This window comes from Panthera uncia (genome assembly GCF_023721935.1).
Source record: "Panthera uncia isolate 11264 chromosome C1 unlocalized genomic scaffold, Puncia_PCG_1.0 HiC_scaffold_3, whole genome shotgun sequence".
NCBI lineage: Eukaryota > Metazoa > Chordata > Mammalia > Carnivora > Felidae > Panthera > Panthera uncia.
The window spans coordinates 53,209,151-53,236,511 of record NW_026057584.1 but is presented as its reverse complement, the minus strand read 5'-3'; the positions used below and the strand labels follow the sequence as shown (position 1 = coordinate 53,236,511).

Sequence of the window (27,361 nt, the reverse complement as noted above, 5' to 3'; positions counted from 1 at the left end):
AACAATAGCTTTTCCCTAGATTTTCTGATTGCAAATGTGTGCTTATTGGATAGCTTGGCATTGCCTATGCCTGTGGTATCTGACATATGGGGTCCTCCTATCCTCAAACTCTTGGACCATCATTTTCCTGGAACCTTTATTACTCATTCCTGGCAAGGATGGTGTAAACCAACTCAGAGAATTATTAGCCTAAGGGAGGAGCACTGGGAGGATTGTCAGGACAGCAGCAACACAGAGGGATTGTGCAGCACAACAGGTCCCTCAATAGTGAGGAGGAATGTAGCAGAAAGGGATTAATTTAAGGCTTTTTCCTACAATTTGTGTTTATGAGGTGTATGGGGCTTTGGTTCTGAAATACTGATGAACTTAGGCGGACAAACTCCTTTTAACTATGTCCACATATAGGGCACCTGGCTAGCTAAGTCAGTAGAGCATGTGACTCTTGATCTTTAGGTCATGAGTTCAGGCCCCATATTGGGTGTAGAGATTACAAAAAAACAAACAAACAACAGCAGCAAGAAAAACTATGTCCACATAGTCACAGTATCCATTGGATTAAGAACTTGGTGATAAGAACATCATCAACAAATTTAAAAGATTTCATAAATCACTTAGTTTTACTCAGTAAGAAGTGGGTAACAGTTTTCTACCACAAGATGTTATAAAACAAGGCCCTATAGATATTTTAGACTGCTTTGCCGCCATGAACAACACCTGTCTCAGGGCTGAGGGCCATATTTTGCAAACCATTCTTGCAGTGGAAGAAAACTGACTAGGATAGAAAACTTGAATTCCAATTTCAGCTGTCACTTTTAAGCCTGGAGACCTCAGTTTCTTCGTCTGTAAGACAGGACAGTTATATCAGCCTTGTTTCAATAGATTACTGTGATGCTCAAAAGAATGGTATACGAAACACTTTGGAAACTATGGGAATGCGGGTGCCATTGGCTGATGAATGTCTTGCTCATGTTTTGCTTTTCTGCCACTGCAAACTTCCCCTCAGAATATCTCGTAACTCCTGTTTAGCTTTTTAATAATCTCCACTATGAATCTTTCCTTATAAACTCTACTTTCAGATGGCTTCAGTATGATATAATTCGGAAAGCACTGGTTCTAGTGTTGGACAAGCAGGGCTTGAGCTCTGACGTAGGTAGCATTTACTCACTAGCTGCATTGAATAATAATCTCCATTCACTCTAAACTTCAGTTTCCTCATCTATAATATGGGAAAATATTGGTCCTGAGGACAAAGCAAACAGGAAAATATTTTGCAAACTCTACAATATCTGATATATGTTCATTGTAATTTATGTCAACAACTACTTGGGAAATAAATAGGAGTTTTATCTCCGTATTGGGCAATAAGGTCTAAAGTGTCTTAGAAATACAAAACAAATTGTATCCGGGACTTTCAGAGCAACTTAGAACTAGATAAGATAGTAAACCTTGTTTTAATAGGCTACTAAATTTTATTTGTTTACAAGGGTGCATGAATTCTACAAATACCAGAAAATCTTTTGTTTCACATACTATGTTCCACATAGTATGAGAAATTAATGGGATAGGTGTTTTAGTTGACATTTGTTCTTTTTTCTAAATTCATTCTATTTCATCATGTCATTGTGTGTCCTTACTTGTGAGAAATACCACTCACCCTATTCTTGTTTTTTTTTTTCTTTTACTATTGAAGTATAGTTGACAAACAATGTTACATTAGTTTTAGGTACACTGTATAGTGATTGAACAACTCTATACATTATGCTATGCTCATCATAATGGTGGCTACTGTCTGTCACTCTACAACACTATTACAACACCATTGACTATATTCTCTGTGCTGTACTTTTTGTTCCTGTGACTTATTCATTTCATAACTGGAAGCCTGTACCACCCACTCCCCTTCACCTATTTACCAATACCCCCCCCATCCCCTCCCCTCTGGCGACCATCAGTTTGTTCTCTGTACTTATGGATCTGTTTCTCCTTTTTTGTTTGTTCATTTGTTTTTTGGATTCCACATATGAGTGAAATCATATGGTATTTGTCTTTCTCTGACTTATTTCATTTAGCATAATGCCTTCTAGGTCCATCCATGTTGTAGTGAAATTTGTTCTTAGAAGCCCCAAGTTGGATTCAGCAAAAAATTGGTATTTGTTCAAATTCACTGATAATAATTATTTTAAGGATGTCTGCCTACTCAAGATGATAACAATGAACTGAAACACAAATATTGAGGTTTTGTTGATAGGTGATTTTCACTATATTTTTCCATGTTTGATGAAAAAATAATGGAATAGATATAGATTTTGAATCTAATGAGTTGGTTTTATATAGAAATTTCCCACTGGACCTAGACATTTAAATCTAAAAAAAATAAATAAATATAAAAAAGTGTTAAGAAGTTTGTTTTAAGTGGAAATCATAAGGTTATTTCTGAGTTATCAATTTGTGATTTATATTCATCTCATTTTAAATGTAATTGTATTATCTGTTAAGTCTAATTGGGGTATCTGCATTTGGAGGGAGAGGAGGTATAAAACTCATTGCTAAATCTCAGGCCTACTTTAGGAGCTGGGCTAGTCTCTTTCTCTACCTGTCTTGGGGGATTGTTTTTATGGGAATCACCAATATTCTGTGAAAAAGAATTGGCCTCTTGGCCTCCAATTATATTTTTAACCAGACATTGAGTTGTTTCCTTTTATCTTCCTATTTTATTTGAATACTCTTAGCAGAGAAGGGTCATGCATTTAAATTCCTTGCTAACTAATATGTCTTCCTTTTTGCATTAAACACATTATGATTGCTTTACCCTGATATTTTAAAATTAATTATTTAAGTATTTTCCCAAGTGTGACCGAGATCTGCTTGGTTTCACCCTTTCCTCATAAAAATTTATGTTTTTGAGATTTAGTAGAATTGGTGCTTTGTATACAATATATCCCACCACCCCGCCAGGCAATAATATCTTTTGTGTCCACAGGTGATCAATATTGTAAAAGTATTCCTTCTCGACCCTAACTTCGGATTGGCAGTAATAACATGCCTCTTCTGTATCTGTCCCTTTGAAACTTAATCCAGCACTGCCTTGGGCCCCAAAATGAAGGTTCCACCAACTTCACGATATCCCCAAATCCTTTCCTGATTAGATGGCACATACTCCCCTATGTGAGTTTGGGAGTTTGGCTCTTTGCTCTGAGATAGATGTAAAAATTAATCTTCTTTGAACTGCATTTGCAATTTTGATTTCCTTCAGGTTTTTGTAAATCTAAAGATGTGGTAATACTCCTTTCACAAACACTGATTTATTCCTTAGGCTGAGTTCTTCAGTTCTCTCCCTTGCGCACTTGACTCACAACTGCCTGGTAACTGGGGAAGCTCCCAAATAACTAGAACCTTTTGATGTAAAATTATAGTTTTAAAGAAAACTTTTCATTTTAACCTATGTCATACTTTTAGATAAATTACTGATGTTGAACTTTGCATGTTGAATAATTTTTAAGAAGTTCAGTGTCTCAACAGCTAACACTCTATTCCTTATCAAGGAACACTGCATTCCTCATACTGTATGTGCCTTGTCTCATGTGATTGTCATAGAATCCTATGAGGGAGAAATAATGAATACCATTTTACAGATGGGGAGAGTAAGAGTCAGTAAGTTTGTGATACGCCCAAAGTCACAAACTGACAGAGCCAAAATTTCAACTCAAGTTCATCTCATCTTTAAAAAGTTCCTTCTATGCTGCTTCTTGAGGTTAATCAAAAGTACTGATGGGACTATAAGTTCCACTGAGAGTAGAAATCATATCCTACTTGTTCTTTAGTCCCTTATAATACCTAATATGTAGTACCTTACAAAGAGCAGCTTAGTATCTGTTCGCATAATAAATGGTTCCTAATTTTCTGCTTTTCACTTGCTGCTAATTTTCTGCTTTTCACTCCACTACTGTAGCTTGTGAAGCCATTCTCCACTTGGTCACCTTAAGGCAGGGTTGCAGGAAAGGAGTTGTGAGGGCGAAGAGGAAGACCCCAGATCTTGACAAATTCCAAATATGTTGTAGACTTTGACCTCTCACAATCCTTCTGTTTTGGACAACCTTTGAACTTCTCTAAACAACTCCTTAGGATGGTAGCTATCTCATACCCTATCTTTTCAATAAGATTTTCTGACTCTTAAAGCCTAAGGCTGGTTCTTGTTTTTTGTTAGCATTCATCCCACACCTGCAGTGCCTGGACTGAACCAAATCAGTTGTAGGCATTCAATGCAAGCTTGAATGCAGCTCATGTAAGGCCAGACCCTGACTCTGTTGCAGCAAAGGGAGTGATTTGCAGGAAGTGAGGTTCACACAGTCATCCAATCATTTCTTCACCAAATATTATATGTTTGATGTACAAGTCTGCGTTAGGCACTGGGGATACAGTGGAGAAAAACACAGAGTTATACACTCCATAGAAACGATATGGTTTTACTATAGACCAAACAATGGTTGCTGTTTCCATTTCTACTCCAATACTAACTGCGTGTTGTTTTCCCTGTAGTAACTTAACATTTTCAGTTAGCCTCTCAGGTCCCTCATTTTCCAATTTATCAGTACTTTTCCCATCTCTCAATCTTATTAAAGATAACTTACTGATCATGTACCCAATTTGAGAATAGTTTTGGCCCACATTTTCTACTTCCTTCCTTACTGCTGGCCAAAGCTCATCTCCTTTTTATAAGGGGCTAGCACCTCTTGGCCAGTTTAAGTGGACATCATAATCCTAATAAGATAATTCAAGATGCTGTTGAAGCTGCCCTAGGTAGTACTGTTTTGTGAGTGCCCTCTATGGTCAGAGCCCTCGACCTAACTACCCTCCAAGAATTTTCAAATTATTAGGATCAACCCTTATGTACAAGTGACATCAAATATTAGCTGAAGAATTCCATGCTAATAGAGACATATTCCACTGGAGAGGTTAAAATTATTGTAGCTTAGGCAGGTTTTCTGAAAAAGGTTCCTTTAAAGGAGATGGACCCAGCTGTGTTATAATGGAGAGCAGAATGGCCTAAGCTATAGTGTCGGATTATGAAAAGACCTAAAGCCTGGGCATAGAGACTTGAATTTCTAGTCCAGGCTACTTGGAAAGTGAACTTGGGCAGTTGAATTAAATTCCTTGCCCTCTGTTTCCCTATCTGTTCAGCTTTAGCACTATCACAAAACTTTACAGGTTGACCTCAATAGGCTCTGTTAGTTTTTAAAAACCCTCAAAAGGGGGTGCCTGGGTGGCTCAGTCGGTTGAGTGTCCAACTTTGGTTCAGGTCATGATCTCATGGTTTGAGTTCGAGCCCTGCATGTGACTCTCTGCTGTCAGCCCAGAGCCTGCTTGGGATCCTCTGTCCCCCACCCCCTCTCTCTCTGCCCCTCCCTTGCTTGCACCCTCTCTCAAAAAAAAAAAAAATACAAATAAGTAAACATTAAAAAGAAAAACTTCAAAAAGCTTCATTTTTTAGCCTGTCCTCACTTGCTATTATTTCACACTTAACAGATGAATATTTCTTACTTCAGATATAAACATCTAAACTTTTTTTTAGCGTTTATTTATTTTTTGAGCGAGAGAGAGAGAAAGCGCATGTGTGAGGTGGGGGAGGCGGACAGAGAGAGGGGGACAGAGGATCCAAAGTGGGTTCTGCACTGACAGCAGAAAGCCTGATACAGGGCTCAAACTCATGAACATGAGATCATGACCTGACCCGGAATCAGATGCTTAACTGACTGAGCCACCCAGGCACCCCAACAGCATCTAAACTTTCAAAACAGAATGACTAAACAAGTAGTTTACTATATTATCGAAAATTTATTTGCTAAAAATAAGATTCTTCAGAAGGTCTGATTTTATCCCCTGGCAGATAATAGCAATATCTGGAGACAGTTTTGGTTATTACAAGTTAGGGGTGCTGCAGGCATCTAGTATGTAGAGAACTGGGATACTACTAATCAATCTGCAACACACAGGACACTTCCCACAACAAAGTATCATCCAACAGTAGCCAAGGTTGAGAAATTAGGCTAAAGGACAATCTTGTATAAACAAAGGACAAGTATATGCAAAGTTCATGCTCACTAAAAATTTAAAAACATTCATTTAAAATGTTTATTTTTGAGAGAGGGAGCAAGCAGAAGAGGGGCTGCTGTCAGCACAGAGCCCAATTTGAGGCTCAAACCCATGAACCATGAGATCATGACCTGAGCTGAAGGCAGATGCTTAACCAACTGAGCCATGCAGTCACCCCCAAAAACATTTATTTAAAACAGCATGCCAAACTCTTTTTACCAAACTCTTAAAATGATTATTGACTCAGTAATTTCAATATAAGGCTATATCTTATGGAAACAATGTTAAATGTAGAGGGAAAAAATGGGCCAAAAGAAAGTGTCATTGCTTTACTAATGATAAGGAAAACTGAAAGCAATCAAAGGAGAATAGTTAAACACATCTTGTTAAAGGAATATTATGTAGTTATTTTTAATGTTTGTTAGGACTTTGTAGTAAGTAACGTGGAAAATGATTGGTTGCAACATAAACAGGAAAGGAGAAAATAACTGATAAAGTGTGATCACAAGCAAAATAAATCAATGCATGCACAGATGGAAGGAAATGTAAAACCCATCCATATAAACTGATTTGCAAAAGTTTTGATTGATACATTTCAAGCACACTATACAAGTCACATAAAATATACTTGGATATACCTTCATTATTGTATTCTGTGGTATATACCATCTATTTCTTTCACATATGTTAGGTTTTCCTGATTTAAAAGCCTCAAGACAGAGTTTACTTTTTATTTTCTTCATTATACTAAGGTCATACTTATCTGTTATATGAGACTATTAAACAATTGGGCATGCTCTCATGCACTATTAATAGGACTGTAAATTGATATAACCTCTCAGGAAGTTACCTTATTCGTGTACATACCCTTCAACACAGCAAGCCCACATTATCCCGGAGACACACTAACACATCAAAGCAAAGCAATAGGTACAAAGATATTCATTACGTTTTAGCTTGAATAAGAAGAAAAATGGGTAGCAAACTAAGTGCCCAACAACAGAAAAAAATGGTAAAATAAATTATTCTATTTTACGTTAACTAGACACTTTATAAGCATGATATAATCACGTAGTAACTGTTGTAATAAAAGTGATAAATGCCTTCCAAAAATCAGTGAGCACAGGATGAAGTAATATACACTCAGTTTTAGCAAATTCAAAAGCTAGTTCAACAATCTGTGGAAGTATCAGAGTTTTTGAAACCTAGAGTTTATTTGTTGTAATCTATGTATTTATTTTGCTTAATGAAAAAATAAATATTCAGCACAATTTGGACAAGGAAGGAAGAGGCATAGTCTGTCTAGGTTAGCCTTGGGATGCCACTCAACCTCATCCCAAGAATCATGAGATTAAACTTCATTTGTTTTAATCCCAACTGGTCATCATACTCCCTGGCCCACATGAATTTTCCTATTCCTAGGAGTTTACTCTTCTCAAGACAACCCTGCCATCTCTAGGCAGATTCAATTATTCAATATTTCTTCCTCATAGTGCTTCCAAATTTACCTATTAATTTTCCTCATTTCTAATTCAAAAGCTTATTTCTTCTAAGCAATTCTTTTTTTTTAAGTTTATTTATTTATTTTGAGAGACACAGAGACAGGATGAATGGGGGAGGGGTAGAAAGAGAGGGAGAGAGAGAGAGAATCCCAAGCAGGCTCCACCCTGCCAGCTGCAGAGCCCAACACGGGGTTCGAACCCACAAACGGTGAGATCATGACCTAAGCTGAAACCAAGAGTCGGGTGCTTAGCCAACTGAGCCAGCCAGGCACCCCTCTTCTAAGCAATTCTTAAGTTGCGTACCAGGCATCCTGCTTACCCTCTTCTATTGAAAGAAAAAAATAAACCGTCAGGTCGGGCCATTCGAGACGAAAGTTTGGCAAGCCACAAGTACACCTTTCTTTCCCCAGGTATACTCCAATGATAATGACTAAATATCTAGCCACTAAGCCCTCCCTCTTCAGTATTCCTAACCTGTAATTCACACTCAGTCTTCCTTTTCATCACTCCTGATATCCTGATATCCCTACACCAGGTCCCTTTCAACTATCCATTTCTTACCTCATATTAACTTCTTAGGCAACATTCAACCATCTCAAATCCCCAAGCCTGCCCTCTTAACCAACAGGAAAAACCAATCTCCTGCATGCCTGGAAGGTAAACACCACCTGACTTCAGCATTGTCAACTTTTTTCTTCACCACAAAGAACACCTTAGCGTTTTTCTACCTTTAGGATCTCCAAGATGATGCCACCTAGCTGCACACCTGATGCCGATTTCTCATGGTTCTTTCAGTACAGCCCTCTTTATTCTTGATCTTATTTCCTCTTGCATGGCTCCACCAGTTCAGATAATACCTGCACAGTCTGCTCTCTTACAATTACATTTAGGGGTCTACTATTTTCAAAACAAAATGGAAACTCTCCCTTGATTTTGCTTCACCTAAAGCTACTGTCTTCTTTCATTCTGTCTTGTATCATCAACACTTGTTTAACCAAAATTTTAAGTGACTATTCGTACATAATAACCTGATATGTAGCTCTGTAGTGGAACTTGATATTTTCTTAAAAATTTTTTAAACGTGGGGAGCCTGGGTGGCTCAGTCGGTTGAGCGTCCAACATTAAAAAAATAATAAACTTTTAAACGTTTATTTATTTTTGAGAGACCGAGAGAGACACAGCATGAGCAGGGGAGGGGCAGAGAGCAGAGAGAAAGGGAGACACAGAATCTGAAACAGGCTCCAAGCTCTGCGATGTCAGCACAGAGCCCGACGCGGGGCTCGAACTCACGGACCGTGAGATCATGACCAGAGCCGCAGTCGGACGCTCAACTGACTGAGCCACCCAGGTGCCCCGAGATACATATTTTTTTTAATGTTTATGTATTTTTGAGAAAGGGAAAGCATGTGTGAGTGGGGGAGGGACAGAGAGAGAGACTGAGGATCAAAGCAGTCTCTGTGCTGACAACAGCAAGCCCAGTGTGGGGCCACAACTCAGGTACCTTGAGATCTTATGACCTGAGCCAAAGTCAGATGTTTAACCGACTGAGCCAGCCAGGTTCCCCTTGAAATATCTTTTAAAAAACAAAATACAATCTCTGACTTAAAAGCTTACTCTATTCAGGGAGGCAAATACACAAGAACCTTTTTAGAAAAAACTGCCTCTGCTCGCTGTTTACACTTTCCCACCATTTCCTCAATCAGATCTATCATCTCCTCAATCAAATTTCCACTTCCAATAAAATCAGTGATCTATCAGATCCTAAAGGTCAAGACTTCTCAGTTCTCATCCTCTTTGACTTTTCTCATTTTACAGGACATTAATGATTACAAACGTTTTCTCACATGCATGCTCAAAAGCTATTCTCACAATAACCCTGGGATGGAGATAACCCCCCACAACCCCAAACTCCTACCCCCATTTATCAGATTAGGTTCGGGAAGAGTGAGTTACCCAAGGTCACCCAGCATGGGTCCAGAGCCTGGACTTGATCTCATATTATCAGTTTCCAGAGCCTCCATGCTTCTCATTTCACCCCTCATTTCATGGCTGGCTAAAGACTGAGTGGATGTATCTATATTAATCCACTGCCTGCATACAGAATGCAGAATGTCAGAAAACATTTGTCTTTCTCTGACCTAATCTGACAGCATTTCATGCAGCACTAGGCATGGAATTACTGCCCCAAAACTGTTGATGTCTAGGTTTCAACCCAAAATGTGTGTCAACCACGGGCACCTCAAGGGGGAAGATGGTGCCTCACTGTACTGAAATCCTATCCTCAGGATTCCTGTCAAAGAAGAACCTTCCACATGAACCAGCTTTATAATGAGGATTTTTTGGTGCTCACATAACCCAGCAGCTGAAATGCAGGTGGATTCCCCTTGTATATTTCACTACTAGAAGGTAATGTTTTAGTGAAGTTCCAATTTACAAATAACTTCCTTCATTCTAGTACTTTTGAGTCATCAAAGAAATTGGAGCATCTTAAATGCCCAAACTAAAGTCACTGTTGATAGCTCAACCTATACAATCTGTAGTCAATGGATTAATTCCTACCTAGTTATATTGTCATCCTTCTGAGACCTTATGATCCTGGTCTCATCTTAAAAATGCCTAAATCAATGCTTTATCACTTTTTTTCTTATACAAATCATGAACATAGACTATCTAGAATTTCTGCCTCATCTAATTTGCTTGCAGGTAACTTTTTTTTTCTTTTAACTGCCTACATCTGTTGTCCCAGGAAAATTGTTGTCTGATGAAGGTAGCTCTCTGCCTACTTTTTCTAAAGTAAGAGATACAAACACATCTGGGTTTTTATCTTCTAAGCAATCTCTTACTTAGAGTGCTAATTGGTTCAGTCATTTACTTTTATTTGTTGCCACCCTACTTGAACTTTTTACTGCCATTGAAATGTTTTCTGAAACTTGCTGCTTATTGTCTTGCTCCAATATGTAATTTTTCCTTAATTTGGCTTGTTTACATTGCTTTCCTCCTCCTTCACAATTTCTTTGTAAATGGATATTTTTAAATCTCTTCCATATGTCTCTATAACTGGCCTAAGATCTCTGTCAGGCATTTACTTGCGTAAACTGCTGTCTTTTTCTTATTTCCTTGGATAAATCCACCTTAATTTTGTTCTACTTTTTTGAAGTGCTCGTGATGAAATTGAATAAAATCTTTATGGTTGCAGTCAGTCAGCCACTCGCGGGGTCCCCATCACAGGGACAACACTAGGCTAAGCTGTCGACGGAAAAGCCAGGCAGAGGAGGAACCTTGAAAATAGAATGGAATGCAAGAGTTCTTAAATTGGGGGGAAAGTTAAAGTGTAACAGGGTGGATACAATATCTAAAAAATCAGAATTCAAAAATAAATATGTGAATATAGTATTCAAATATGAATGGACTCTGTGAATTTTTAAGGAATAAGCAGTGATGGGTGGGAGTCCTCAAAGAAGGTTCTTGGGAGTAATGGATTTTACCCACAGAAATGTTTGGGGTGTCAACAGTCCAGCGGGTGGTGGCCATATTCTAGTGTGAGGAAATGGCATAAAGATAATAATGAACAACTCACTCAAACAATATCTAATTTGGTGTTGGATGAATAGGAGAATCAAGAGGAAGCAAGGATACGTTTGCGAGTAGAGGAAGAGCAGGATGCGTATCATTTTTAATTTATGGAATGCTTCGCGTCATTTGGGTTCTGATCCTTGTCAGTTATGTGTGCTACATCCCCCAGTCTCTAGCTTGTCTTCTATCTTTTTTAAAAGATGGCTTGATGAGCAGAAGTTCTTAATTTTAGAGTAGTCAAGTTTATCAGTGATCTCCTTCGTGATTAGTACTTCTCTATCTTAAGAAATCCTTCTCCATTTTGAGGCTAGAAAGACTTTTCACCCATATTTTCTTCTAAAAGTTTTCAAGTTTAGCTTCTGACACTTGATTTCTTAGTCTGTCTTTAGGCAATGCTGGCAATCCACATGTGTTCCTAGCTCGGTTGATTCAATTGCCTTTCCTTTCCCCAGTGATCTACCACATCCCCTCAGACATGTACTAAAAGTCGCACAAGTCTGTTTCAAGCTCTCTGTTCTGTTCCTCTGGCAACAAAAAAGTAATAACCCTGACCACAGACACTTGTAAGTGCTGCTTTAATTACAACAACTTTACAACATTGGGATATTTGGGAACATATGACATCTATAAATCAGTTTATATATGGTAGGTAGGTAGGTAAGTAGTTGGATGAATGGGCCTTGAATGGACCAATATGAGAGTTTTCACAAACACAGGATTATGATCAATTTTGAGATCCAAATGTTGCCATGAGCAGGGAACAAATGGGATGCTACCAAGTACATTTTTTGGTAAGGTAAGTTTTTTTTTAATCAGGTATTATTTTAGATTATATCATTAATGACCTTGAGGAAGCAAAGTAAACACAAGAAATCTGTACCAGCTAAATCAAAATTAGACAATTCAATTATTAATTTTTAATAAATCACAGTTTTGAGAAAAACCTGTTACCTTATATCTCACATTGTTTGAGGGCATGAACTGTGTATACCCAGCACCTAAAATAACGTCTGGCAAATAGTAGCCACTCAATACATATTTGAGGCATGAATGAATAAACAGGTGAAGGATTGAATGGTAGAGAGCATCATGGACAAACTATATGCTTTTAAATTTGAACCTTTAGTTCAACCAGTTTTACAGACTAAAATGCTTCAGTTAGGAAAAAATGTCTGCATATACAATTCCATGCACCCCATCAAACTAGATTGCTTTCCAATTATCACGGAACTGTGTTAGCAGTCAGCAGCACCTATCCGCCGTCCAGCAGCACGGATGTGCTGTGCTAGGTCCTGGGAGGAGCTATGAAAGGAGACATAGGAGCCAAGCAGCCATGGCCCCTGTTGTTCTACTTTTCATTCAAGTTGAACATACAAAATGACCCAAAGAGAATACGTCAGAACACTTAGAGTAATAAGCGTAAATTAACTCTGTGCAAACTGGGTGCACTGGTGTTGAGGGAAACCAGGCAAAACAGCAGACTCCCCTTTGGCAGGTGAGAAGCACTGGAGCTTCCTTGACAGCTTCCTCCACTGTGGAAGGATTTACTATACTTCTTTTTTTTTTTTTTTTAATTTATTTATTTTGAGAGAGAGAGAGGGAGCGTGTGCAGGAGCATGTGTGGGGAGGGGCAGAGAGAGAATCCCAAGCATGCTCCGTGCTGTTAGCACAGAGCCCAAAGTGGGCTTGATCTCATCAACATGAGATCATGACCTGAGCCAAAACCAAGAGTCGGTTGCTCAACTGACTGAGGCACCCTGGTGCCCCTATAACTGACTGTTTTTCAAACTGTGGTCTCAGACCACTGGCAAGTTATGATTCACATTTATATAAATAGAAAAGATATGTTATCTATATTTATCTATACATGATATACATCTCTACATTATAGATCTTCAATTTTATCTAAAATTTATAGATAGATTTCTGGGGCACCTGGGTGGCTCAGTTGGTTAAGCGTACGACTTTGGCTTAGGTCATGATCTCATGGTTTGTGAGTCGAGCCCCTGCATCGGGCTTGCTGCTGTCAGCGCAGAGCCTGCTTCAGTTCCTCTCTCCCCCTCTCTCTCTGCCCTTCCCCTGCTCTCCCTCTCTTAAAAAAATTTTTAGATAGATTTCTTATAGATTTATTTACTATCTATATAAAATAGAAGAGAATAGTTTATAAAGTACAAGACAGAGTGCATGCATGGCATATACTAAAAATAGGAAATAGGTGTCCGCTTAGTAAACTTTTATTTGTTATTTTATATGGTTTTCCATGTGTAGACATGAGCTGGGCTGTTATGTAAACTGTATTTGGAGAGTCATCCAACATGTGTGAAAGCTTCAAACCATAGTAAACTGAGCAACAGAAGGGTCTGTGCAGCCCACTGTAAAGGTCAGTGCAAGAACGAGCACCCTTTCTGTCCGGTACACACACGGTGATGACTCCTCGAGGTCTGGCCCAAGCCACTCTTTGAGAGGCTCATACTTTGTTGCCTTGTCTTTCCCAGATTTGCAGCCAGGCAGTAATCTTTGTTTAAAAGAACTTTCCCCATTTCTTGTAACTACTTGCAGGGCTGGAAATTCTGGTGGCAGCTTCCCAGGTATTTATAGCCCTGACATCAATTTAGAAGTTGTCCCATCTTTCAAATCTACGTTCAGCTTACTCAACTTGCAGCCACTCTCCTCAGCAATAATGTAGGGACCCTGCTGCCCCTTCCTGTTCCATCATTCCCAGTCTAGCAGAGCGACACCAGGGCGAGACGGTAGACATGAGCGAATTTCATACTGTAATTTCCAGAAAGTGTCTGGTTTATTTTAACTACATGACGTAGAAGGAGTTTATATTCACTTAATGTAGTACATAGGCAATTATGCTTTCCTCTAAGAGTAAATCTGTAATTATTCTGTAACAACCGCCTTGAATCATTTCTTTTCTAGATAATCTTTTTAAGTTTTGACACTGAAAAAATAACATTTGAACTAATGAAGTTGAAATTGTCAGCACTTTTCCTCTAATGCTTATTTGTTGAAAGTTCTTGAAACAATGAAAGATAAATCTTTGAGAAAACAAGATAAATGGATTCTATCTATGGAGACTGGTTGTGTTCGTTTTTGTTTTGATTTGTTTTTTAGTATCTTTTTTTTTTTTTTTTTTCAGTGAAAGCAAAACAAGACAATCCAAGAACCAAGATAAGGTCAGTTTTACAGGTTGGTACTGAATACATCAAATGAGCACATAGTTAGCAGGTATCTCTGCCAAATGACGAACAACCTAGAAACGAATCAAAGAGTGAGAACACAGAAACAACAAAAAATGGTAGGCCAAAAGGTTAGAGACTGAGGGCCCAATTTTTACCATGGTCAAATATCTCCTGACTTCAATGAGAATTTTATGTACCACTAGATTTCATGTGCTCCCATGTGAGCAGAGTGCCAAAAGTAAATAGCACTGGGAATATGGTTCTTAACTATAGGCTAATAAACCTGAATAACTAGAATGTGCTTTTTAATTTTGTAATTTGTTTTTCATAGGTAGAAGTGAAAACCAGGCTTTTAAAATGACATTAAATTTATTTTCTCCAGGCCAAATGGATTCATTGCACTGAGAGAAATTTTAGAGGGTAAGGACAGACATCTTCCTAAGCATACATTCTATCCATACAAGACTGGTCCTGTTCTTTCCTTTGGTGGGTGAAACTTATGAGCATTCATACAGAAGGCATTTCATAATTCTTATTGCTTTCCATATTTACCAGACATCTCATTATTCCGTGACTTTCAAAGAGAGTGGCCCATGGAAGTCTTCCAGATTGCCCTTGGGATGACCTCAACGTACCAATATTTACAAGAGTATCTACACTTTTATTTCCGGAGTAATTTAACCTGTTGGTGATCTCTCAATGGACATAGCCTCAGAAACTTTTGTTCTTCTAAGATACATAATAGACCCCTCTGAATTTGAGAAGTGTGGGTTGCCTAATAAAAATGTGAGTTTAATACTAAGTTAAGTAAGTTTGGTGAATTTGTTATTGGTACTAAATGTATAAATGCTAAAAAGAAAGGGGAAGAAAGGACAATCTTCCCTATGAGTGGATTGTTGGTTTTGCAGATAGACTTCTCTTATGAAGTAGTTAAGAATTAAAATTGTATAACTTTATAAAATATGCCAAATCTCCCTTAGCAATTTGACCTTATGCCTTTTTCTTTAAGCTTTTAAACTCCATGGTGAGGTTTTAGAGGAAACATAGAATATCCTCATTCTGGGTTTACCATTCCAGGTACATAAAGAGGTAAAGAAATGTAACACTTGACATAAAGAATTTGTGCGGTATTGCCACTGATTCTGGAAAGCACCATGACCTCTGCACACAAAATTTGTAGGAAAAATGAGCAGCGCCCACCAGTGGAGTTCTATAAATAAAATGGCAATGAACAGGGAGGATTGCATCTTGTCAATTAAGAGCCACTTAAGAATGGGTTCTTGACTTTCTTTAGAATGTTGTAAATCTTCCCCTTTTAGAGTGCAGGATTTTTATTTTTAAAGAAAACACACATCTGTGTTTATACCAGATGGTATGTAGACATTTCCTATTATTATCCATTCTTCTGTCCATTGCTACAGATGTTACAAGTATTTTCTACACTCTTCCCCTCTCTCAAGGCTAAAAACAGAACCTGGCATTAAACATAACAGTAAATGAAGAGGCAGAGAAAAGCTGAAATGAAAACCAGGTGCAATATGAGATTAACTTTGTTCTTCTACTACTTGGTCACCTCAACAAGACAATACAGGTGCAGTATACCCAAAGCTATATATATATATTTTTTTTCTTTTTTTTTTTTTTTTGCATAGATAACTCAGGAAGGTAAATGAAACGTCTTTCCATAAATTGGACTTTATATGTTCTTGTATGTATAAAGAATTGCCCTTAGGTTAAAAACCCTCGCTGAAAACCTCTGCTCTCTTTGTCCAGTTCTGACTTCATTCTTTTTTGTAACTTAAGAGCTTTACTACCCTCGTAATGAACGAACGTTTGACTTATATTTTCTGAAGCTATGACATTCAATATTTAATTTAATGACATTATTTAGAGTCAAATACAAGGTGCACATGCTTTACCAGAGAATATACTGACAACATGCTGCCCAGAAATAAGCTTTAATAAAAGGACGCAATCTTGATCTAGTTAAATAATGGTTCCAGTGAAGGCATATTGTCGCCTTACCTGGTAGCATCCCCCAGCTCCTTTACCATCCTCTTCTCACTGGAGATAAAGGTGAGGATGGAAAGGATGTTCTGCCCTCGACGCCACTGATTCATTGAACAATATCTATGTAGGGTCTACTTATACAGAGTTTCTCCTAAGAACTTTGATATTGTGAGGACTTTATCCTCAGCATCGTCTTCTTCCCAAAACTTCAAAGACTTTGGAATATTTTAAAAAACACTCATTACCAAAAAAATTGAGGATACCAGATCTGAGAGCTGTCCATTCTCCATAAAGTCCTTGATAATAAAGGAAAAAGAAACTCAAGTTTATCTCTAGTTCATAGGCCTAGACCCAGAATCTAACTATATTTTAAAGAATCCCGAGGATAATGAGGCAAAGTATAGATTTGTTAAATGGAACTTTCATCTACTTCGCCAGTGAAAAGATAAAGGTTTACTTTTAAATGGTTTTATGTAACTAACATTTTCTGAGGTTTACTCGGAGAGGAGGAAAAGCAAATGACACTGCATCAGATCACAGAATGAAGGACTCGTGTCATTGGGGTACTGTTCTTGGAAAATTAATAGGTTCCAGAATCAAGCAAGATGATTAATACTGGCTTTCATTTGATCTATAAACCACAATGACAGGCACAGCATGCCCCTGACTTTGCCTGGCATTGTGATTTAATGAAAAGAGCTTAGAAGAAGACTATGAAAGGAAAAAAGAAAACCCTTCTGCATTGGGTGAGAAACTTCTTGATTGATATACCCACCTTTTGATTTTGAAATCTTGATCAGGGGCTTTTTTGTTTGGTGGATATTTTCTTTCCCAAGATAGCAGGGTAAAAGGTGTGAGCTTTTTAAACACAAGTGACAACAGTATAGAAGAAAAGTGATAGACAGCTTCATATTTTCTACAGAAAATACTGTTTGCAAAGATATAAATAAATAATAATGCTGAAGAGAGTAGGGAAGAGTAAATGTGCTAATCATGGATATACTTTTATAATAAAATTTCCATGAAATTTTGGTTTAATGAAATCAGTTTTGGAAACCTGGTTATAATAAGACTGAATTAGAAGATGTTTGAGGCCACAGAACACATCGGTTTGAGTGAATCTACTCTATTGGGTCTCAGTGGTTTTGAGTGGCATTGAAAGACTGCTCTGTGGATGAGAAAAATGGAGTATCCAACCCCCTATTTAAAAGGCTGAAGCCACTCCAGAAGGCTGGAGCTGTCACACAACCAACCTGTAGTCACTCCCACTATTTTTCTTAAGACTCTTATTTAGAACTTTGCTCCAAGGTGGTCTACACCCACCAAATCACCTGACTTCTATAACAACCCCTGCCTCCATTCTACATCCTGGGCACTTCAGTCTAAGCCTGATCCAAGGTGGCTTACATACGCCTAATTTTGTTTCCAGAGATTTCCTCAGAAATCATACCTTCTTCTTTATCTTGCTAGTGACTCTCTAGGGGATTTGTTAAAGCAAAACAAAGCGGGATGTGCTCCACGTGTTCACAAAGAGATTATTTATTCTGTGATTAAACACATATATTGGTATCAAGGGCTGGTCTTAGTGTGTTTGTATTTTCTTTCACTCTCTCATTTTTCTCCACATTTATTGAACATGTCTCTATGCTCCGCACTTCATCTCTGAGTTAAATTTCATTCCCCTGCAGAACTTAACCTGGTGAGGAGAACAGTCAACTTATAGATGATGGAATGGGGATGATAAACACTTTGATAGATGCCAACATAGAAGCTATTGGGCCACTTAAATCAGTTTGCCTGTTTAGCTTGGCCTCTTGATCATAAAATCACTGGATTGAAAGGTCACATAGTACTTTTTCTCATGAGCAAGCTTTATCCTAAAATCTCTTGAGGTTATTCATTCAAATAATATTTACTGAGTATCTATAATTAACCAGGCACTGTTCTATGTGCTGTAATTTTAGTACTGAATGGGACAGAGAACCATTCCTGCCCTCATGGAGCTTACAATCTGTGGGAGCCAAAACTCCACTAGATAACACATGAATAAACAAAATATAAGAATAGGGAAGATAGAGGTGTGTACTAAAGTGAAAAAATAAAGCAGGGAAGAAGGGTATGACATATAGAGGGAGGTCAATATATTAAGGGTGACTAGGGAAGAACCACCTGAGACAGTGACTTCTGCATAGTGATCCAAAGGATGTAATAGAGTGAATTGTGATGCTATCTGGGGAAAAGCATTCTAGAGCAAGGGAATAGCAGATGTAAAAGGCCCTGTGGTAGAAAAGTGCCTACTGTGTCTAAAAACAGTAAGAAGGCCATTGTGGTGTGAGATCAGGGAATGGGTTGGTGAGAAATCACTCTCCTTTTTTTTCTTTAATTTTCATTTCTTTCTTTATTTTTGAGAGAGAAAGAGAGCGAGCTTGTGAGAGTGGGGAAGGAACAGAGGGAGAGAAAGAATCTTAAGCAGTTCCACGCCCAGTGCGGAGCCCAAAGCACTACTAGATCTCACCCAAATCAAGGGATAGAAGCCTAACGAACAGAGTCACCCAGGGACCCTATCACACTACCTAAAAGGAGATGAACTAGCTTCCCAACCCTGTTTCAGGAGTTCATGAGAAGACATGGTGTTGGAGAAGAAGGTAGTGATGTTGTAAGAGCAGCAGTACAGGAGGGTAAAGCCCTGTTTCCCAGGTCTGGAGTCATCATTGTAGACTTCAATCCTCACTCCTTGCCCTTGGAATAAGATTTGACATAAACACTTCTTCAAGGGAACATGAATGTCAGCAGTATCTTAACAGACAAGAAGGAACTTAATTACCTCAGGCATATTGAATTAAAGGTAAAAAAGTGATTGTGCATCCTCACTACCTAATATTCCCCTCCTTTTTTCCCCTCGATGTCCTTTCTCAATCTGACATTATCGTCACAGAAAGTCACCATTGAACTTCAATGACACAACTTTCTACAAGACCTAAACCAATTGTAGCTAAGAATTTAATCTCCAGAGATCTTACAACCTCAAATTGGCTCACCCTCTAGGAAAATATCTTATGGAGAAACACCAATGAAACTATCTGGTCTCAAAGAATTGAAAACCAGGGTGCTTGGGTGGCTCAATCGGTTAAGCGTCCAGCTCTTGATTTCAGCTCAGATCATGATCTCATGTGTCATGGGTGTGAGCCCCGCATTGGGCTCCATGCTGACAGCATGGAGCCTGCTTGGGATTCTCTCTCTCCCTCTGACCCTGCTCCTCCCCCACTTGTGTGTGTGCATGCACTCTCTGTGTCTCTCAAATATAAATAAACTTTTAAAAAAAACCACTAAAAACCAAATACACACACATTCAAACTAAAAAACAAGTAAAAATTGTAGACAAGACAAAAAAAGGGCACTTTTGTAACTGCCTTTGAGACAGTGATTCTTAACCTTTCATCAATTACGGATCTAGAGAGTCTGATGAAAGATATGGAATCCATCTCAGGAAAATGCATAAGCATTCAGTTTCAAGGGATTTCTAAACCCCATGAAGCCCATCCATGGACGGCTCCATTGAGCTGGTATTCCAAATATCTGCTTAGAAAAAAAAGTCCTTTCTTCTTCAAAAAAGCTAAAAATTATCTGTATTTGGATTCATTAGATATAAATATGCTCCTGAAACTTCAGAGTTACAGCTCTACTATCTCCATTTACTATAAATGCCCTACAGTTTACAATTCAGTAATCAAAATCTAACCCTGCTCCCAACACTGGAATGGACACAAGGCTGAAGCTGGGGAAAGGAGCTAGCAACAGAATTCAGTATCAGGCAGAGGGTTCATCCAGTTCAGACCAGCTGCCTTTGGAGATGCCATCATCAAACAGCGGCAAAAAGTACCCTCTGGGCCCTGGCTCTGTGTCCCTTCGGCGGCATCTCTGAGAGCCTGCTAGGAGCCCTGGTCCCAGGAGAAGTACTGAGTTATGCAAACAGATTTAGCTGTCTTAGAAAGAACCTTTTTTCCCCTCTTAATTAATATTAGTAGGTGTTCCTCTGTCCTACCACTTTTTCACTGCACTCACCTTGAATAGCTTCTAGAAAATCTTTGTTAAGCAAGACCAAGCTCTGTTCCATCACGTAAAGGAGGAAATTAAGGAGAAAGGAAGAGAAAGACTCTGCCTGCTGATATTTTCCTCATGTGTGTACCTGCCAACCTACCAACAGCCTTATGAATCTGAGTATAAACACTGAGGTTAAAAAAAAAGAAACACAAACCCTATAAAATGATACGTCTTACTGCTGGGAGATGGTCCAGAAGAAGGAAGCATTTAAACATGAATATATGCATTGCTTTTTGGGGTTTTTTTCCTTATCAAAAAGGAATGCTCTTACTCTAATTTTAATAAAGTGAAAAATGCTTCTCCCACTCTTTTCCTGTACCCACACACCTTCTCTAGCCTCATGGGTTTGTGAACTGGTTGTTCTTATCAAGGGAGTTAGCTAGGAAGGAAAGGGTAATTTGTTTATGATGGTTGAAATCAACACTTCTTTCACAAACCAATACCCATAATCCTTACCCATTGATATGTGACATATTTGCAATTCGTGGTATTGAAGGAGGGGGTCACTTAGTATTTTTATAAATGTGTTGCCCACCACACTCCCCTCCCCTCCCATGCCTTCTAAGAGGGAACTGTATCACCATCAGGGAGGTTGGACATCCCCCTGAGAATCAGAAAGTAGGCGATTAGACAAAAAGAACTCTTCCTCACTTCAGATAGGGACTCTGGGTTCAGCCTGCTTGAGAAGTGCTGTCAATGGCAGAAGTGGGGGATGGGAGGTCGTTTAGGGAAGATGCCAGTGATCCAGTTCCTTCCATGGTGTCCAGCTTATTGAGATTCTTCTTGTCCTTAATGAGGGCAATTTTTCTATTAGAGCTTCTTAGCATGATACAGGAAAACACAGCAGCCACAAAGACCAGAAAGGGAACTTACCAAGTTCCTTACTAGGCACACCTAGAAAGTCTGGAGTTGCTGCAGACCCCTGCAGCACAGGTACTGTCCCTGGGGACTGGGAAAAGGTGTGCAGACATTATGGATTATACAGTCAACCCCTCCCCATGGATGATCATACTAGAGCAGTAGTTCTCAAGTAGGGACAACGTCTGGAGACAATTTTGACTGTCGTGGTTGAGAGAATGGGTGCTACTGGCATCTACTGGGTAGAGAGGCTAAAAATCCTGCCGAGTATCCTACAATGAACAGGACAGCCCCATTCCCCTTCCCCTCAAAGAACAATCTGGTTCCACAAGTCAATAGTGTCAAGGATGAGGTATCCTGTGCTGAAGGGAAGGAGGGCATGGAGATTTGAGGGATGGGAGAAGCAGAATGTGTGGGAGACAAGTACAGCAGAGAGCTCTCTATATGGCAGAGGTCTGACCTCAACCAAATTCAGAGACTTTGGAGACCTCAAAATAAGGTGGAGCATTTTTTTTACTGAATATGTTACTTCAGAATCAGACAACCTATCACACTGCTGGTAAAAATTGGAGTATTCTATGGCTGCTTGAAGTTAATGACTTTACTCTCTAAGTGACTCTTTCATTTTCTGTGTGTATGCATGCATATGAAGAGAAGGGCAACACAATGCAAACACATGGACCATCTGGAAGGAGGCAGTGGGTAAGTTGTAAACCAAGAAAACCTGGGTTGACAACACTGATAAGAAAGACTACACATTCTTCTTTGCATACAACACATTATCGACAACTGTGGGCTTAAGATAAATGAGCTTTCTTTTGCCCTTGAAGACTGTAGCACTGGACCTGAAAAATTTCCTCTGAAGTATTTCTCACAAGTGACTTTTTAAAGGATCAGTCCAAGTCCATGTAAAGAGCTCCCTCCTTTGTCGACAGACATCTAGGTTGTTTCCATAGCCAAGCTACTGTGAATAGTACTGCAATGAACACAGGAGTGGCAACTATGTCTTCATTTGCATACATGCCAGAAATGGAATTACTGGATTATATGATAGCTCCATTTTCAATTTTTTGAGGAACCTCCATTTACATTCTCACCCACAGTGTATAAAGGCTCCCTTTTCTCTACATCCTCACCAGCAATGTGATACATGTGTGCATGTGTATGTATATATATACCTACATACATATATACATATATGCACACTATAGAATATATAATATATACAATAGAATATTATTCACCATTAAAAAAAGAAGGAAATCATGCCATTTGTGACAACGTGGATGAACCTGAGGATATCATAGTAAGTGAAATAAGCCGGACACGGACAAATACTGCATGAACTCACTTATAGGTTGAATCTAAAAAAGTTGAACTCATAGAAACCAAGTCAAAGGGTAGTTACTAGGGGACTGGGGAAAATGGGGAGATGTTGGTCAAAGAGTACAAACTTGGTTATAAGATGAAGTTCTGGTGACCTGATGGGTAGCACAGTGACTATAGTTAATAATAGTGTATTGTGTACTTGAAATTCCCAAAGAGAGTACATAGTAAGCAGTGTGGCTGCCCAAAATAGTAACTTTGTGACTTGAGGGGTATGTTAATTAGCTTGATAGTAATAATCCCTGCACAATGTATATGTATATCAAAACACCCCAATGTACACCTGAAATATATACAGTTTCTATTTGTGAATCATACTTCAAGAAAAGTGGAAAAATAAAATGTAATGTTATTGAGAAAGAGCTCCCTCCTTTCCTCACAAGAACATCACCCTAGGAGAATTTACTGAGGACAGAAGGCCAGGGGCGCGTGAGCACGCGCATGTGAAGGAGTGAGAGACAGGGAGAGAGCGAGAGAGAGCGCATGCACGTGTGAGAGAGTATGTGTACATTCTCCTGCTTTTGTCTTAATGTACTTTGTAAATAGAGCATGCTCTGCCAGTAATGAACGCGCCGCCTCCCCTTTGGACCTCGGCCTCCTCGTAAAGAGAGGGAGTTGGATCCAATGATCTCCAAGGTCCTTTTCCAGCTCTAACATTTCTGCATTCTGTGTACAGTTATTTTCATGCCTGCAGAAGACCGCCAAATGGCTGCCGCCTTTGCTTGCTGTCTCCAGCGGCCTTGCGCCAACCTTGCTAGCGCGGCAGGCTGCTCTGTGGGCGACAGGCACAGAGGAGCACCCCTAGACGTCCATGTTTCACCTCCAGCTCCTGCTTTGAAGAAGTGCTTTATATTCCTCCTCAAGATTGTGTGAGAAGGACTTTAATGGGCTGATTTTTATGTGAGGATCCAATGATAGAAAAACAGATTCCAGTCAGGACTTTACTCAGAGGATCATTCCACAGAAGCTGAGCTGTTTCTAAAATAGTCCCCAAAGTAGCTTAAAAAATAATGGAGATTCTAAAACCAGATCATTTCCTGATGAAAACTCTAGGCCTGTTCAATTTTTAATCCTTTCTGAAATCAGCATGGTTTTTCTTTTTCCCATAAAGGCATTTAGAATGAAGTCCTTGAATTTGCCCCTTGGACACATTTACAAGTTGTGTCTAATTTCCTAATTCATTTAATCAAGGCTTCCCTAGCTTTCAATCGTAGTTAACTGTCTTAGGGGGAATCAGGGTGCTTATTCCTATTTGTCTGACAAATACACAGCATCAAATATTCATCATTTAAATTCAATTAAAATATAGAATCACAAAAACATCACTGCAATGATTTAAATTGCTCCTGTTTTAATTAAGGGATTAGGACAACTGGGGATTAGGAATATAATATAATGCACAACCGAGAGGCCATATTTCCAGAGGTTTTCAATAATTTACAACTCTTATGACTTCCTTTAAAGAAAGCGTATTTGCCAACAATGAGTAAAGCACTGGAGAAAAAGAGGAGGACATGGGTAAGAAGATACGAAAACTCAGATTTGCTGAGAAATTTAAAAATCTATCTGCCCAATGACATGTGTAACAGTCCTGAATTCTTTCAGGTTCAAAGCAGCAAATCAGAATAAAACCTCACATATGAGTATAATATGGTACTTAGTATAGTTGTTTGGAACCCTGTCTCCATTTTGGAAAAAATTTCCTACATATCATATTCCTATTTCCCTAGGCCCTTCTTCATTTCTTTATGACTCTGAGACTTGTGGGTCCCCCTTAATATGAATGTTTGGAATTGATCTAAAATGTGGCCTGGGGATGATAAAACCTAAACACATAGTCAAAAACTTAAAATTAATTGACACTTTATTATTCATCTGGCCTCCAAAATGACTTCATATAAATTATATTGCCCTATATAAATCGTTAGAACTTGCACTGCCACATTTTCCATATAAACCAACAGCAGCTATAAACAGTGTTAAGTGAAGCGAAAAGTGGTTTCTCTATGAAGCCTGGAAAATGTGAAGTCTCCTAGACTTTCATAATCAACGTCTCTTGTCACATTTTTAATTAAAGTGGTATCAGGGCTTAATGTATTCCCCAAGCCTGTTGCCTACCTGAAGGACACGTGCAGTGCTCACGTCCTGAGGCAGGTACGCACTGATTCTCACCTGGACCGACCTCAAACTGCCGAAGGAGCAATTGTATGCTTCTGGGATCTGGGCATCCATGTACTGGTTTTAAAGGGCACCAGGACCTTCAGAAAAACTTTTGAACAACGACAACAAAAACTTGGGAGATGATCTGGTCTAACATTCTGACTTACAGCAGAAGAATAAATGAGATAGTGATCTTGATGAGCACTATCCTATAAAAATACAATTAAAGTCACCTGTGCAGTTTTAAATGTTCTAGAAAAAAAAAACTGGTGACATTAATTCTAATAATATATTTCATTCAGCCTAAATTAGAATTATTTTAATAAGTAATCAATATAAATTGTTGAATTGAATTGAATCTATTGTTTTATATGATTTTTTTTCATGCCAAGTCTTTGAAATCCAATATGTATTTTATACATGCAGCACATCTTAACTCATGCTAGTCACATTTCAGATGCTCAGTAGTCATATCTGGCTAGGAGCTATCCTGGATTAACAGTGCAGCTCTGAGCTATCAAAGTGGACCAGAATGGCTTTCGACACTGAAGAAATGAAAAGTGTGGGAAAGGGTAGCCTCTTCCTCCAGATGGCATTGTTTGACCTCAGAGATTCAGACAAAACGTTCGAAGTTAGGTTTTGCATCTGGTCATAGGGGCAATGTTTCTAGAAGAAGAAATTATAAATAAGTGTAGAAGAAGGTATAAATAAACTGTGATCTATTCATACAGTGGACTCCTATGCAATAAAAAATAAACGATATACAACTACTTGCAACAATAAGGATGACTCTTACCAACATAATAGCAATTGAAAGAAGTCAGATAAAGTACATATAGACCTTCCTTGACTTATGAATTGAAAATACCATAAATCAAATTTGCATTTAATATACCCAATCTATTCATTCAGAACACTTCCATTACAGTAGGAAAAAGTTCTCTAACACAAAGCCTCCTTTAGGATAAAGTGCTGACTATCTCATGTAATCTACCAAATACTGTGCTGAAAGCGAAAACCAGAATAGTTGTGTGTCATCTACTCTTACGATCGCATGGCTGATTGGGAGCTGTGGCTGTCACTGCCCAGCATCATGGGAGAGTATCGCACTGCATATTGCCAGCCAGGGAAAAGATGGAAATTCATAATTGGGAGTATGGGTTCTACTGAATATGTATCCCTCATATACCATTGTAAAAATGAAAAATCTGAGGTTGAATCATCCTAAGTCAGGGACTGTCTATATTTTCTGTATCCAAGTACATGCAATACAAAAAACAAAAAACAAAAAACAGACAAAACTAGGCAAATAGTAAAAAGTCAAGACAGTGAATACCCTTGGCGGGGTCAGGGACTAGAAGGGAGCACAGGGAGAACTACTTACTGGCTGCTGGTCATGTTCTGTTTCTTGATTTGGATGTGTTTTGTTTATGAAAATTCATCGAGCTACACACCACTAAGATGTCTTTTTTTTTTCATCATATATGTTGTACTTCAGTATAAAGTGTTTTTCTTTTGAAAGTAAGATTCAAAGTACTAAATGTCTATATATTTCTGTTCTGGGACATAAACACATATCATGTATCAGATAACATTATAAAAAAAGATGTGCCAATAGTTCTGAGCTAATTTTTTAATGTAGATTACAAAATAAATTATAAAATTAAACAAAGTCAAAGCTCATAGGTATTGATTGCTGATGATCACCTTCAAAGGTTGCCAGGAGCACTGGCACAGGACAGAAATGGCACTGGCTTCAGGACAGCCCAACAGCTCTCTGTGTTGGGCTGGACACAGAAGGGACATGGGCAACCCACCACACCCTAGCCTTTCCTCTGAAGGATGCTTAATCTTCTTGTTTTGGGTTTCCCCAATTAGTCTTTTATCCCTGGATTTAACAACTGAACTCAAGAACAGAGATCCTCAAGAGTAAAGCTTGTCTCTTAGGCCTTGAAAGTACATGTCTAAGGATGACAGGTTGGAGCATCTTGGTAGATTTGGAACATAACTGCCTCTGATTCCTAGATTGCTAACAGCTCATGATCACTACCAGCTATTGGAACTATACCCCGAAGAAAATATTGTGTTTGGAAAACTTGTCCTAAATGCATCATTAAAATACTTGTTTGTATTCTTAAGGCTTGTTCTTGGAAATTTTCTACCCTTAAGAAAAAGTGCTGGCAATTCTCAATAGAAAAAAGAAAGAAAATAGAAAATCCATCCTGTAACTCAGGATGCCGTGATTCACAAGCAACTCAAACAAGAGAGTCTAGTTAGGATGTAGTCCCGGGCTGCGAAGGCCTAACATGAGAGGGACCCCTTCTTGTCATCTCCACAGGTGCTCTTGCGTGTACTCCAGCCTGGCCAGACTCCTCAGCGATGCCACTTATGTGCCAGTGGTATTGGGCATTAGAACAAAAATCGTAACTTAGAGAATCTAAAAGGCTTCTCACAGACTGTCTTCTGCACATACAATTCTGACAGACAGTTACA

The 27,361-nt window shown here is 38.7% G+C and overlaps 1 long non-coding RNA gene across 1 annotated transcript; it reads left to right on the top strand.

Moving 5' to 3' along the window:
* Positions 1–677: 677 nt before the first annotated feature.
* LOC125911517 (uncharacterized) lies at positions 678–14,996 on the top strand. The gene is made up of 4 exons (XR_007454349.1): positions 678–1,146; positions 14,311–14,360; positions 14,685–14,773; positions 14,909–14,996. It is a non-coding gene; the product is annotated as an uncharacterized LOC125911517 (long non-coding RNA).
* The last annotated feature ends 12,365 nt before the right edge of the window (positions 14,997–27,361 follow it).